Source organism: Callorhinus ursinus, unplaced genomic scaffold (genome assembly GCF_003265705.2).
Source record: "Callorhinus ursinus isolate GAN/ISIS: 27379988/994484 unplaced genomic scaffold, GSC_fseal_2.0 scaffold1, whole genome shotgun sequence".
In the NCBI taxonomy this organism is placed as follows: domain Eukaryota; kingdom Metazoa; phylum Chordata; class Mammalia; order Carnivora; family Otariidae; genus Callorhinus; species Callorhinus ursinus.
This window is the reverse complement of record NW_027397063.1, coordinates 63,750,723-63,763,985: the sequence shown is the minus strand read 5'-3', so window position 1 is coordinate 63,763,985 and position 13,263 is coordinate 63,750,723. Positions and strand designations below refer to the sequence as shown.

Below are 13,263 nucleotides of genomic sequence, written 5' to 3'. Positions count from 1 at the left end.
ATTTCTCTTCTCCTGCTGGGTTTAGGCTTTATTTGCTGTTTTTTCTCTAGCTCCTTTAGGTGTAGGGTTAGGTTGTGTATTTGAGACCTTTCTTGTTTCTTGAGAAAGGCTTGTATTGTTAAATACTTTCCTCTCAGGACTGCCTTTGCTTCATCCCAAAGATTTTGAACAGTTGTGTTTTCATTTTCATTGGTTTCCATGAATTTTTTTAATTCTTCTTTAATTTCCTGGTTGACCATTCATTCTTTAGTAGGATGCTCTTTAGCCTCCATGTATTTGAGTTCTTTCCGACTTTCCTCTTGTGATTGAGTTCCAGTTTCAAAGCATTGTGGTCTGAAAATATGCAGGGGATAATCCCAATCTTTTGGTACTGGCTGAGACCTGATTTGTGACCTAGGAGGTGATCTATTCTGGAGAATGTTCCATGGGCACTAGAGAAGAATGTGTATTCTGTTGCTTTGGGTTGGAATGTTCTGAATATGTCTGTGAAGTCCATTTGGTCCAGTGTGTCATTTAAAGTCTTTATTTCCTTGTTGATCTTTTGTTTAGATGATCTGTCCATTTCAGTCAGGAGGGCGTTAAAGTCTCCCACTATTATTGTATTGTTGTCAATGTGTTTCTTTGCTTTTGTTATTAATTGGCTTATATAATTGGCTGCTCCCAAGTTAGGGGCATAGATAGTTACAATTTTTAGATCTTCTTGCTGGATAGACCCTTTAAGTAGGATATAGTGTCCTTCCTCATCTCTTATTACAGTCTGTGGTTTAAAATCTAATTTATCTGATATAAGGATTGCCACCCCAGCTTTCTTTTGGCGTCCATTAGCATGGTAAATGGTTTTCCACCCCCTCACTTTCAATCTGGGGGTGTCTTTGGGTGTAAAATGAGTCTCTTGCAGACAGCATATCGATGGGTCTTGTTTTTTAATCCAATCTGATAGCCTGTGTCTTTTGATTGGGGCATTTAGCCCATTTACATTCAGAGTAACTATTCAGAGATATGAATTTAGTGCCATTGTATTGCCTGTAAGGTGACTGTTACTGTATATTGTCTGTGTTCCTTTCTGGTCTATGCTGCTTTTAGGCTCTCTCTTTGCTTAGAGGACCCCTTTCAATATTTCTTGGAGGGCTGGTTTCGTGTTTGCAAATTCCTTTAGTTTTTGTGTGTCCTGGAAGATTTTTATCTCTCCTATTTTCAGTGACAGCCTAGCTGGATATAGTATTCTTGGCTGCATATTTTTCTCGTTTAGTGCTCTGAAGATGTCATGCCAGTCCTTTCTGGCCTGCCAGGTCTCTGTGGATAGGTCTGTTGCCAATCTAATGTTTCTACCATTGTAGGTTACATATTTCTTCTCCCAAGCTGCTTTCAAGATTTTCTCTCTGTCTCTGAGACTTCTAAGTTTTACTATTAGATGTTGGGGTGTTGACCTATTTTTATTGATTTTGAGAGGGGTTCTCTGTGCCTCCTGGATTTTGATGCCTGTTTCCTTCCCCAAATTAGGGAAGTTCTGCTATAATTTGCTCCAATATACCTTCTGCCCCTCTCTCTCTTTCTTCTTCTTCTGGGATCCCAGTTATTCTAATGTTGTTTCATCTTATGGTATCGCTTATCTCTCGAATTCTGCCCTCATGATCCAGTAGTTGTTTATTTCTCTTTTTCTCAGCTTCTTTATTTTCCATCATTTGCTCTTCTATATCGCTGATTCTCTCTTCTGCCTCATTTATCCTAGCCGTTAGTGCCCCCAGTTTTGATTACACCTCATTAATAGCCTTTTTGATTTTGACTTGGTTAGATTTTAGTTCTTTTATTTCTCCAGGAAGTGTTTCTCTAATAACTTCCATGCTTTTTTTTTCAAGCCCAGCTAGTATCTTTAAAATCATGATTCTGAACTCTAGGTCCGACATCGCACTAATGTCTGTATTGAGTAGGTCCCTGGCGGACGGTACTACCTCTTGTTCTTTTTGCTGAGGTGATTTTTTTCATCTTGTCATTTTGTCCAGAGGAGAATAGATGAATGAGAGAACAAAATGCTAACAGGTTAACCACGTCCCCAGAAAATATACTCTAAACAAATCAGAAAAGACCTGAAACCAGGGGAAAAGAAAGGGAAAGAAAGAAAAAAGAGAAAAAAAAGAAAAAGAAAAAGATAAAAACAAAAACAGAACAAAACAAAAAAAGCAGAATATGATCAAATATGATCAGGCTCATGTATAGATCAGTGCCACACACTAGATTTTGGGTGTATTTTGGTCTGTTAGAAGAAAGTGCCTCCTAAAATTTTAAAGAAAGAAAGACTTATATATGTGCTGCCGAAGCGAGCACATGAAAGACTTATATATGTACAAAATAAGGGTTGATACAATGAAGGGATGGAATATGACTGTAAAGATGAAAATTATAAAAATTTTAAAAAAGGAATTGATAAGGTGCTTGAAAAAAGAAAGAAGAAGATTAAAAAAAAGAAAGAAAGAAAGAAAGAAAAAGGGGAGAGAATGTGATCATGCAGGAGACTAGAACAAAGCCATACACTAGAGATTTAGGGTATATTTTGGTATGTTAGAAGAAACTGTATCTCAAAATTTTAAAGAGAGAACAACTTATATATATATGCCAAAAATAAGGGTAACTAATATGAAGGGATAGAATTGACTCTAAAAATAAAAAATAAAAATGTTTATTTATTTATTTATTTATTTATTTATTTATTTTTAAATGTTTTTTTAAAAAGGGGATTGATAAGATGTGGGTTGAAAAAGGGAAAAAGAAAAATTAAAAAAAAAACAGTTAAAAAATTAACTTTGAAAGACTAATGAATCATGGTAAAAAAGCCATGAATTCTATGTGCAGTATTCCCCTAGCGCTGGAGTTTTCCCGTTCTCCTTGATCGGTAAACTTGGTCTGGGCTGGCTGTTCTTGCTGATCTTCTGGGGGAGGGGCCTGTTGCCGTGGTTCCCAAATGTCTTTGCCGGAGGCGGAATTGCCCCGTCCTGGTCGGTCCGGGCTAAGCAATCTGCTCGGGTTTGCTCTCGGGAGCTTTTGTTCCCTGCAAGCTCTCGGTACAGCTTTGGAGGATGAAAGTGAAAATGGCGGCCTCCCAATCTCCTCCTCGGAGGAGCTGAGAACTCGGGGCCCCGCTCCTCAGTGAGCCCCCAGAGAAAAGCAGTCACTCCCATCTCCCCGGTCTCCGGCCGCACTCCGTGCTCACCCGGCCTGTGACCGAGTGTTTCTATCTCTGGCACCCGACTCGGTGTGGAGTCTCCAAACCCAGCAGATCCCTGCGGTGCACTCCCGCGCCGCTCCTCCTGGGGGAGGAAGGAGAGTCTCCCTGGATCTGCCGCTTGTTGGGTCCCTGCTGGAGGAGCAGTGGCCCGACTGGGCCGCGGATCACAGTTTACGGCAACCCCGAGCTGAGAGCCCGCGCCTCGGCTCCGTCTCTGCAGCCGGCTTCCCCGCTCCGATACCCGGGAGCTCTGCCGCACTCAGGCACCCCCGGTCTTTCTGTGACCCCGAGGGTCCTGAGACCACATTGTCCCGCGAGGGTTCCATCCCCCGCTTAGCCACTGGAGCGACGTCCCTCAGCGGAGCCGACTTCTAAAAGTTCCGATTTTGTGCTCTGTGGCTCTACCACTTGCCAGAAGCGGCCGACGGAGGCTCCCTCCCCCGCCGTCTATCCTCCCGAATATCGCCTCGGATTCACTTCTCCGCACGTCCTACCTTCCAGAAAGTGGTCGCTTCTCTGTTCAGAGAGTTGTTGCTACTCTCCTCTTCGATCTCCTGTTGAGTTCGTAGGTGTTCAGAATGGTTTGATCCCTATTCAGCTGAATTCCTGAGACCAGAAGAAATCCAGGTCTCCTACTCCTCCGCCATCTTGCTCCGACCTTTGTAATCCTACACATCTAAAGATCTTCTTCTGAGAAGGGCTAGATCCTTTTTTTTTTTTTTAGCACCTAGACCCCCTGCCTGTTCTAAAGTTGGAAAACAGAAATGCATAGAACCAGCCCCAGCGTTCCCAACCTGCTGATGCTTCTACAGATCCAGACTCAAGTAGGAGTGGGGAGTGACAGCTCATCACACCTGCTACAGAACTCAAATTGTGTCAGGTATTAACACCCAGTTCACAACCAACTGAGACTCCATCTCTCAAATGACTCATGTTGACCGTGGAATGAGCTCCAGCCAAGGTCATAGTGCCATCCTCAAGCCTGCCCTTGCTGTTTCTTCCCATGTCCCGTTTAGCTAGAAAATGCAAAGTCTGATCTTTTGTCAAATCAAACAGGCAGATATCATTTAAAGCTCTCTTGGCTCTGGCTGGATTCCCTGGGTCTTCTCAGAGTTAGGAGAGGCTTCCCTGTCCAAACTTGGCAACTGAAGAGACACAGGCAGGGGAGGAGGGAGTGGTTGTACATTTTCAGTCCAAGGTGGATCTTACTCACTCTTAAAATTATGGCACCATGATTTACTTTTTCTTTTTTTCTCCCTCACGGGGCAGGTGGTAGAAATGTCATTTCTTTGTCATTGAAAGTTAAATGTCCTTTGGCTAAGCACAAGGGACTCTGTTATAGAACGATTGTACCTCTGGCCAAGCATGCTCCTTCATAGCAGTGGCATGACTGTCCAATCATTAGATCATAATTCTGACATTCTACATGCTTGTTCTCCTTCTTACTACAGAGATTGGAAGAAAGCAGATGTTTTTAAAAGACATGTAAATTTATTTATTTATTTATTTATTTTTTGGCTTACAAAAATTTATTATTGTCATGTTTTCACATCAAAACTTAGGATCTTGGTCTTTCCTTCTTGCCTTTGTGTAAGGCCAAGAGAGAGACATTGGCTACTTTGACAACCTTAAAGCGAACTCCAGGAATGTCACCAACAGCATGGCCTTTGCGACCAAGCAACCAGAACCTCATCATTTTCCTCAATAAAATTCAGACAACCATCATTGGGTACAAAGGCTGTGATTTTTTTGCCATTCTTGATCAGCTGGACCCTGACACACTTCCTGATGGCAGAATTTGGCTGCTTGGCTTCAACTCCTACTTTTTCCAGCAAATTCCTTTTGCATGGGAAGCACCTCCAAAAGCCTTGGCCTTCAGGGCTGTGCCCAAATGGGCTTTCTTGTACTGTTTATCATGCCACTTCTGATCTCGTGGGTGGCTGCGGAGCTTCCTGGCAGTACGGAGACCACGACACTTGCCCATCCTGCCGGCGCCACGGGCCTAAGCAAAAGAGCAAGACATGTAAATTTAAATTTGGGACTTCCAAGTGAAACTCATGTAACTTTTTTGTTAATTGCATACTATACCGGCAGCAGCCCTCACCTCGTTAGTCAATAAGCATTTAGTGGTGCTCCTGGGCAAGGAGCTGGGGAGGACTGAGTGAGTAAGTGAGTGAGCATGTGGATGAATGAATGAACACACGCCACACTCTGTCTAGGGTGCACCTCCATACCACATTTTCCATTCTCTTGCTGACACTTGCAACTGCTCCCCTGTTAAAATGTCAGCCCATGCATGAGTGCAAAGATTGTTCCTGTCTTATTCATCACAGTCCCTGGCATGGCCCCAGGCACAAACATATTTGTTAAGTGGAGGGTGGTTGGTTGGATGGAAGGATGGGTTGATGAATAAAGGTATGAACAAATGAATGAGTGAGAAAGAATGGTTTTCACCAAGTATTTTTTCATTTCCTTACTTATTCATTTTTATGTCTATTTTCATTCTTCTGCATTCATCTCTTTATAGCTTGCTTCATTCCAGAAAGGACTTAAAACATCTTCGGAGGTGAAAGTTTTAATTTTGGGCCCCAAAGCAAATATTTCAGCCCGTGTCCCCCTCAGGTCATCATAATTTAGAACTGGACAGCATTTCCTGAACACCTGTCCCAGTCCAGGTGGGTCATGGAGGGATCATCAAACATGATTCTTGTCCTTCAAATGCTTTGAGTGTGGCAGTATAAAAGACTCATGCCAGTTCTGAAGAGCATGAAGGGATTCGTCCAAGGACTACCTAATGCAATGACAGCAAAGGGGGGAGGAAGGACATTTGCCTGAGCAGAATCAATCATATCTTAGTTTTTGTTTCTCCCTCATAGTGCTGGTCATTCAGCAATTGCTTGATACTTTTCAGAGAGATTTTATTAACACATAGGGGAAAGAGGTGCCACTTAGGACAAAGATTTATTTTCTTAGCATCCATGCAAACCACCTACTTTAGTTGCCCTTTTTGCTAGAAGGGAATGGGCAGAAATGAACACGTTTTGGGAATTCTTTTGACCCCTTTTACTGAAAACCATAATAAGCATCAATAATCTGACAGGCTGTGGGCTGGATGCTGGGCTGCTGTTGAAACGATCACAGTCTAGTGTAGACAAGGAAACAGGTGATCATAATACAGTATAATGAGAGTGGTGACTGAGGTCCATCCCTGGGTGCTGTGGGAGCAAGGAGGAGGGTGCTTACCTGCGCCATGGGCTTCAAGAAAGCTTCTTGATAAACCAATGGGACTTAGCCTGGGGAAGGAGAGAATGTTCCAGAAAGAGAGACCCCTCTGAACAATGGCCTGGGGACATGAAAGAGCACAACATGTTTAGGAAGCTATGAGTCTGTATCACTGTGGCCTGGAGTGCATGGAGGGTGGGGGATTACGGAGAAACTGAGAGGTGAAGCCGGAGAGGTAGGCAAGTGCTATCTCATGAATGACTTTATGAGTCATACTAAGGAGTTCAGATTTCATTTCAAATGCAGTAGGGAAGCAGACACTGCGGGATTTTTATGCAGGAGGACATGATCAAATACATGTTCTAGACTCGTTTCTTGGACACAATGCAGTGGTTGGAGAAGGGAAGACTGGTGGCAGGGAGAGAGTTAGGAGACTTGTATAGCAGCAGGAAGATATGAGGCCTGGATTAGTGTAGTGACAGAATAGTGAACCATAGATGGATTCAAGACTATTGTAGAACTATCTGTGAAAAACAGAAAGTGCTCAAGAGAGAGGCCAGCAGTGGGCCTTCTGGTTTTCAATTTCACCTGCTCCTCCCTGGTACCTTCATTCCATCCACCTCTGCTGCTGGGATTCAATTCATTTCAGATGGTCTTAGAGCTCTCATGGCGGCAAGAAAAAAAACCCACCCCAAAGCAGGACTTTATAAGCAAATCAAACCTTTTCCCTTGTAAGTTCATCTATTAAAAGTAAACCCTATCACCTTGAGCTTCTAGCAGGGAGATTTTTCTCTGAATTTTCTTAATCAGCAGGGGTAAGATGAGGGCAATGTTGCAGCTCAAGTCTACTCAAAATTGCTCCTTCAAAGAGCCAGAGATCCTGGCCCTTGGCCTGAAACTGGACACGGTTGTTTTTGCCCCTGCCGTACACTAGATTACCTTGGGGGCTTTGAACACCCACAAAAGCCAGGCCACACCCCCAACCAAGCACATCAGGGCCTTTGGGGGGTGGAGCCCAGGCATCAGATTTTGTTAAGAGTCTCCAGGTGATCCCAGGGTGTAGCCAAGTTTGAGAAGCACTGAAGGAGAGGAAGTGTGCTAACTGACCTGGTAGCCATACAGAATCAAATTCCTACACCTCTTGGGAGAGGTCCCCTGAGGCCAGGAAAGGTGAATCTTAGTTCTCTAAGTACATGAGAGTGTTGTTTTATGAAAAATTTCCTAAAGAACAAGAAGATAAAAACTTTAACAGAGTTGCCTGAGGTTAGAAGAGATTGAAGGGTCCCACAGTCCATTCCTCTGCCCCTAGCTTGCCTAACTGCCTCAGAACAGTCTGTGTCAGACCAGTTTCCACCTATCCCAATCTAGAGGAGATCCTCAGGACACCCTCACCGCCATTACATGCTCACCTTTCTTAGGCGAGTCTGGGGGCTTCTCAACACTCCCCACCAATTGTCTCTAACGGCAGAAGAAAAAGAAGATCCTGTGAAGGAGTCAAAATCCCTTCCTCTACCTGTAGCGGAGGAAAAATAATTTTCCCTCTACTTTTCTGAGTTCTTTCCTGAGACTCCCAGTAATAAAAGACAAAATAAAAGGAGGAAAAACAAGCAAATTTATTAACGTGTATACCTCAGGTATACTGGGAGATATCCAGGGAAAGATGAGTAACTCACTGAAGTAGGCTAAGCCACCAGTTTAAATACCATCTTTAGCTAAAGACAAGAGAAAGTTGGGGGAGGAGGAGGCCAGCTATGGGAGGTTACCAGAAAAAGCAGGGTAAACACTGGTAAGGTATAATTTGCAGATTTAAGTAGGTGCCTTCTCCTTGATTAGGGTCTCTTGTGATGGAGTCATCCTCCTCTTCTGGTACAGAGAAGGAGACACATTACAAATGGAGATTTCCTTTATAAATGTAAATGTCCTTTACAAAAGGATAACTTGTACTTTTTTGTACTTCTGTTTTCAGAGCTTCTCCCATGTCTCTGTTTCTCAAAATAATCAGCTCCAAATAATCCGTACGCCAAAGAGATGTATTTTGCGGTGGAATATCCTGCTATCCTTCATAATTGTCTCAGGTTCTCTCCAGCTGGGGTCCATAAATTAGACTGGCCAAGGACAGATTAATGAGAAAAGCAAACAGAAGTTTATTAACATATGTATCATATATGTACACATGGGAGCATGGAGTGATGAGTAAAGGGGTGGTCAGAACTTGAGTTTAAATACCAACAAAAGAAAAGGGGCTTGGGGCTTCCTGGCAGAGGGAGGGAAGTTTTGGGAAGGTGACCAAGAAAAGTATGGTGAACAGATTTGTTTAGTAAGGTCTGTTATGCATATTTAAATTGGTTTCTTCTCTACTGATGAGAGTTATTCATAGTCTTCCTCTTCCTCATACAGGAGAGGGAGACATCTTTACAAATGGAAAAATCCTTTATAAATATAAATTTCCATACAAAAGGAAAACTTGTGCCATGTTTTTAGAGCTTTTCCTGCTTCTGCTGGTTCTCAGTGGCCTTTAGCTCAAATAATCTATGTGCCAAAAAGTCATATTTTGGGGTGGTGTTGGGGAGTAAAAGTTTATTCTGCCCTTCAGAGGTTTTTTTTGGCTGGCCTAAGAATTAAACTGACCCGAGACAGATCAGCAGGAGAAAATCAAATTTAGTTTATGTACATAGGGGGAATCCACATAAACATGAGAGATTCCAAAGACAGGTCGAATGAGGTATAAATGTCATTCTGAACTGAGGAGGAGGGGCTACAGGTCTGTGATTTCAAAGGGAAGGAAAGCAATTCACAGGAAGGTGAAAAAGAGTAAATGTTTGGTAAACAAATGTTTGCTAGGGCATTTGGAAATAATGGGACATGGAGAGGAATTTTAACAAACAGATTTTGCAAAGTTCCTCTCTGTCTGCCAAGCCTGAAAGAGGACTTTACCGCCATTTTGACCTTAGTCTGTACTTTCTGTTTAAGTTCTTTCCAGCTTATCTCTTAACTCAGGCAAAAGACTTGGAGGGCAAACCATCCCATGAAGGGAGTGGAAAACTACCCCCTCAAGCAATAAGGACTGCCCTGACTCCAACGATACCCTGTGTGATTGACCCCAAGACAATGATCAACCTGACTTTTACTGCCCACCTGCATGTACCCACCCACCTTTGTCCCACGTTTTACTTATATAAACCTAGAAGTATTTTCAGCACTTTGGACATTAGTCCACTGTCTTCCCAGGGTTGGCCTCACTGAAATAAATTCCGTTTTCATTTCACCACCGTTCATCTCTCTGCCTTTGGATTTTGTCAGTGGTGAGTGGTCGAATCTGGTCTGTTTGGGACCCTACCCCTGAACCCCGGTTACATACCTTATTTATCTATGGTGATAGCTCCTTTCCTGAAGCAGGTCCTCTAAATTTTTTTAGGCAGTTAGAGGAAGATCACAGGTTTTTCCTGAGGCTTCTTAGTTCCTAAAAATAATTGGCCTAAAACAATCCACATGCCAAAGAGACATATTTCGGGGTGGCATATTTTGTTCCCCTATAGTGGCGTGTTCTGGTGCACCTCAGACCCATAAACCCAGGGCAGAGCCTCAGAGAGCCTGCAGACGCGTGGGGGTTCTGTCTTTACCGTAAACAATTATGTTAATCTTGTCCTGTCTCCTCTAGTATGTTAATGTTGATTTCAATATAAAACTAATGTTTATAAATCACCAACTTTTATCTCCAAAAGATGGTCCATATTTATTTCTGCGGCTTCTTGCACGAACTGACAGCCCAGTGTACACACTGAAGATGATGATGGTGATGGTAAGTATTGTATACGTGGCCCAGGCTGAGATGAAAGAGAGCAGAATATACCACCCCCAAATATGCCTTGTTAGCATAAGGATTATTTCAGTCTGAATATTTTTAAGAAAAAACAGGTATAAGAACAACTCCAAAAACTGAGCAGTTACCTTTTTGCAGGAGACATTTACATTGATTAGTGAAATCTCCATTTACAAGAGTATCTGTCTGTACTGGGAAGAGAAGGATGACTCTAAATCTCTAGATACTCTTATCAATGGAGAAAGCAAGGACTTCAATTTGCCTAACAGCCTTACCTTGTTTACTGTGCTTTTCCTGGTCACCTCCCACAACTGACTCCCTACCCTCCAACATCTTCGTTGTCTTTAGCTAGAGATGTTATTTAAGGTGGTGGCTTGGGTCATTTTGGAGAGTCAGTCAGTTTCCCTGGGCATCTCCCATGTACATAGGACGTATAGGTGTTGTTAAACTTTTGTTTGCTTTTCTCCTGTGAATCTGGCTTTTATTACAGGGGATCTCAGGCAAGAACCTAGAAGAATAGAGGGAAAATGATTTTTCCCCTCCTCACATGATGCACACGTGCAGTGGAAAGTGCATGGGATTTAGAGCTAGAAAGTCCTGTGTTTGAACACTAGCTATGACATTTACAGAGTGTGTGGCCTTGGGAAATATCCTTAACTTCTTGGAGACTCTGTTTACCTGTAAAATGGGACCGTGATGTCTGAGTTAAGGTTGTTATTAAGATGAGAGATATTCTATATGTCTGACAGACATTGAATAAATGCTGGTGACTCATTACAGAATTCCCTAATATCCACTAAAACTTCTCTAGTCATAAAGTGGAGAACAGGCAGCTGATGTTGTCTTTTTCATATCTGTGACCCTGTCCACTGGGATCCTTCTTTGGGCATCCCTGAGCCCCCCCAGAGCACACAGCCCAGCTCAGGGCCTGATCCGCAGCAGGTCTCAGATGAACATGTTGTAAACTCACCTCCATCATGTCTAGTGCATAGGGAGACCCAGCAATCAAACATATTGATTAGTGCTCCCTAATAAGGTCATGCACAATATCCCATTCTCATGTGACACTGTGAGAGGGCCGGTTAAGGGTGAGGTCTAGTGTGAGGACAGCTGGGTAACAAAGCACATTGACCCTGGTAGAGACACCATGAGTACCTGAGTCAGAAACTCCTCCACGGCCATAGGGCTCACTCCCCTTGCACTGCTAAGCCCCAGGTACGCGATGATGACCAGAATCCTCCATCAGGAGTAAGTGGCTGGCATTTTCCACTGCTGTTGGGCTAAATGGGCTTCTTCCTTTCCAAGTCCTCCTCCCTATAGATTGCCAATGCCTGGAGAGGAAAAGTAAGGCCTCTCTGGACTGAAGTGGGGAGGAACATGCGCCTAAGCAGTCTCTATCCACCTCGGCTGCCTGGCCAACACCTAGGAGAACCTGGGGCAGCCATGGAGCCATCTGTTCAGTGAGTGGAAAAGAAGGATGGTCCTATTATGTGGAATGTTCAGGCCTGACTGCCCTACATTGCTGCATGTCCATTGCAAATGACTGAGTTCCTGTTGATCCCAGAACCCCAGGGCTCTCAGTGACTGAGGGAGCTACAACCTTTCCAGAGTTCTGAGAAGGAGGTGGAGGGAGGAGCTGATCGCCTCTCCCTTCCTGCACGGACATGGTTATATGAGAGTGGTTGATAGCACACGTGCTTTGGAGGCAGCAGTACTACATTCCGGTCCTACTGCTGCCACATGGTAGCTATGTGGCCTGGGGCAAGGTACTCAGTCTCTCTATGACTTCATTCCCTCAATCATAAGAGTAATTGTGTTAATGACGCCAAAAAACCTCCTGGGAGTATGGTGAGGTCTAGAGATGTTGTTTTATTTGAGGCAAATTTTGCTCGGACTGAGATTGTCTATTCCAATAATTTATTTAATGCAAGTTCACCATGGGAATTATAATTTATAATAATATTTCACAGGCCAATAGCATACAGGATAATGTCTCTTAATAAGCCAATAAAGAAATAACATACTACAAACCAATGATAGATTAATTACACTATTGTTCCAGGCAAATGGGAGATGAAAGAAATAAAGTTCAAATTTAGTTGAGGTGTACCTTTCTACAAGTTGGTTCTCAGTAGAGTCTGTCCTTCCAACCAAAAGCTGGGCACCTGCTGGCCTAGATCTTCGCTGCTGTGGGTGACAGCACAGGTACTGGCAGGCAGTTCTGCCGCTCTGAAGGTTATTACTCCGGAGACTGTTACATGACTTGTACCACTGTTTGCAAGGAGTAGCCTGGCCAAGGCAGGAGCAGATGTCTGCTCTCTTCCTGAGACTGCCACATGGTTTAACGCCCCTGCCGACCAAGAGTGGCTTGGCTACAGTAGGACCGAGGGTCTCAAGAACTCCAGAGATCTATTTAGATCAGCAAAGAGCAGCCCTGCCCAGACCAGACATTAAGTCCTCACAAATTCCTGATATTTAAAGTTTAAACGTCTCTTCTGTCATAGCTATTCCTCCATGGGCTTTTATCAGTAAGTTCCCAGTGGTGCCCATCAACTGTTGAGCTACTGAGTGCTTATCGACAGCAACAGATGTCGATAACAACATCCTGATACAGCTTCCTCAGTGTAAACAAATTCACCCTTAGATCAAAACAGCTTCACTTAAGCCATAAACAAGTGAATTTGAAAACATAACAAATCAATACGCAATAGTCTACCTAGAGCCCTTCACAGCACACCATTGTGAGCTTACAGGAAATGCTTACTAAGGCTAGTTATGTTTATGGGGTTCCCCTGGCCTGGAATGCTATTCCCTGTTCCATTTCTACCAGGAAGCCTCAGTTTTCGGACTCCATGAAAAAAAATGTTCTCCTCTGTGATGCCGTCCATGGCTCCTGCAGAGCTGCCCATTTCTCTAAGCCCCAAAGCCCCCTGCAAGTGCTCCTTCAGCAACTATTACCCTGAGTGGAAACTGGTACCAGGGACTGGGCTAAATGTTATGG

At 43.5% G+C, this 13,263-nt stretch overlaps 1 pseudogene; it reads right to left on the bottom strand.

Annotated features, from left to right (window-relative positions):
• Positions 1 to 4,739: 4,739 nt before the first annotated feature.
• On the bottom strand, positions 4,740 to 6,546 carry LOC112821766 (small ribosomal subunit protein uS12-like; annotated as a pseudogene).
• Between the last annotated feature and the right edge of the window lie 6,717 nt (positions 6,547 to 13,263).